Here is a 2500-nt window from a genome sequence, read left to right as displayed (position 1 = left end):
TCATGCCTGGGGAAGCCCATAGCTGATGCCCCTGATGGAGCTCGGGTCAAGGGAAATGTCTGTGGAAGTCTGCCATTTTGCCCGAAAATAGTGCACAGTGCCTGGGGAAGCCCATAGCTGAAGCCCCTGATGGAGCTCGGTTCAAGGGAAATGTCCCTGGAAGTCTGCCATTTTGCCCGAAAATAGTGCATCATGCCTGGGGAAGCCCATAGCTGATGCCCCTGATGGAGCTCGGTTCAAGGGAAATGTCTCTGGAGGTTGACCATTTTGCCCGAAAATAGTGCATCATGCCTGGGGAAGCCCATAGCTGAAGCCCCTGATGGAGCTCGGGTCAAGGGAAATGTCTGTGGAAGTCTGCCATTTTGCCCGAAAATAGTGCACAGTGCCTGGGGAAGCCCATAGCTGAAGCCCCTGATGGAGCTCGGTTCAAGGGAAATGTCTCTGGAAGTCTGCCATTTTGCCCGAAAATAGTGCATCATGCCTGGGGAAGCCCATAGCTGATGCCCCTGATGGAGCTCGGTTCAAGGGAAATGTCTCTGGAGGTTGACCATTTTGCCCGAAAATAGTGCATCATGCCTGGGGAAGCCCATAGCTGAAGCCCCTGATGGAGCTCGGGTCAAGGGAAATGTCTGTGGAAGTCTGCCATTTTGCCCGAAAATAGTGCACAGTGCCTGGGGAAGCCCATAGCTGAAGCCCCTGATGGAGCTCGGTTCAAGGGAAATGTCTCTGGAAGTCTGCCATTTTGCCCGAAAATAGTGCATCATGCCTGGGGAAGCCCATAGCTGATGCCCCTGATGGAGCTCGGTTCAAGGGAAATGTCTGTGGAAGTCTGCCATTTTGCCCGAAAATAGTGCATCATGCCTGGGGAAGCCCATAGCTGAAGCCCCTGATGGAGCTCGGTTCAAGGGAAATGTCCCTGGAAGTCTGCCATTTTGCCCGAAAATAGTGCATCATGCCTGGGGAAGCCCATAGCTGATGCCCCTGATGGAGCTCGGTTCAAGGGAAATGTCTCTGGAGGTTGACCATTTTGCCCGAAAATAGTGCATCATGCCTGGGGAAGCCCATAGCTGAAGCCCCTGATGGAGCTCGGGTCAAGGGAAATGTCTGTGGAAGTCTGCCATTTTGCCCGAAAATAGTGCACAGTGCCTGGGGAAGCCCATAGCTGAAGCCCCTGATGGAGCTCGGTTCAAGGGAAATGTCTCTGGAAGTCTGCCATTTTGCCCGAAAATAGTGCATCATGCCTGGGGAAGCCCATAGCTGATGCCCCTGATGGAGCTCGGTTCAAGGGAAATGTCTGTGGAAGTCTGCCATTTTGCCCGAAAATAGTGCATCATGCCTGGGGAAGCCCATAGCTGAAGCCCCTGATGGAGCTCGGTTCAAGGGAAATGTCCCTGGAAGTCTGCCATTTTGCCCGAAAATAGTGCATCATGCCTGGGGAAGCCCATAGCTGATGCCCCTGATGGAGCTCGGTTCAAGGGAAATGTCTCTGGAGGTTGACCATTTTGCCCGAAAATAGTGCATCATGCCTGGGGAAGCCCATAGCTGATGCCCCTGATGGAGCTCGGTTCAAGGGAAATGTCTGTGGAGGTTGACCATTTTGCCCGAAAATAGTGCACTGTGCCTGGGGAAGCCCATAGCTGAAGCCCCTGGTGGTGCTCAGTGTCTCCGGTGGGGTTTTTTTTTTCTAAGTCCGAAAATTTTTCTAAGTCCGGAAATTTTTCTAAGTCCGAAAATTTTTCTAAGTCCGGAAATTTTTCTAAGTCCGAAAATTTTTCTAAGTCCGAAAATTTTTCTAAGTCCGAAAATTTTTCTAAGTCCGAAAATTTTTCTAAGTCCGAAAATTTTTCTAAGTCCGAAATTTTTTCAAAGTGAGGTTTTCACCGTCGGGGCGTGAGAACCAGGCGCTCTCCCCCGATCCCGCATCCCGGCCGGAGTGCACTTCTTCGGGCTCGCCCCTCGGCCGGAGGACCCTCACTCGGGGTGGTTTCCAGAGGGGTACCGTCGGGCTCATGAGCGATCGTAGGAATTGACGGGGTCCAAGCACTCCGGGATGGCGGTTATGCCCGGCTACTCCGTCCGAGGGAAGAGGCGCCCGAGGCGGCTCCCGCGTCTCTCCCCGGTCCCCGGATAGCCCGCGGAGCTTCTGATTTCTTCCATTTTCGCCGTTTTCAGAGCTCCGCTCTCCCCCGTCTCTCGGAGTGCCCGGTGGTGGTGAGGTCGAGGGGAGTGAGCGGGAGGCCCGGGGACGGGACCGGGAGGGCGGCCTCCGCGTCCGTCTCGCGTGGGCCTTCCACGGAGGACGGTTCCGCTTTCGCCCGTCGTCCGTTCAGAGTCCTGAACTTTTTCCTAAGTGCCGTTTTCACCTCCGGGGTGCAAGGACCGGGCGCCCTCTCCGCGTTTCGCCCCCCGACCCGACGCGCGCCCCCCCGGGCCGCCCCCGCGCCCCGTCCCTCGTCCGGACGGCGTCCGCAGAGGTGGGGTTTCGCGGAGGGGTGCCGTC

Source organism: Ictalurus punctatus, unplaced genomic scaffold (genome assembly GCF_001660625.3).
Source record: "Ictalurus punctatus breed USDA103 unplaced genomic scaffold, Coco_2.0 Super-Scaffold_197, whole genome shotgun sequence".
NCBI classification, from domain to species: domain Eukaryota; kingdom Metazoa; phylum Chordata; class Actinopteri; order Siluriformes; family Ictaluridae; genus Ictalurus; species Ictalurus punctatus.
Note: the sequence above shows the minus strand (reverse complement) of the source record.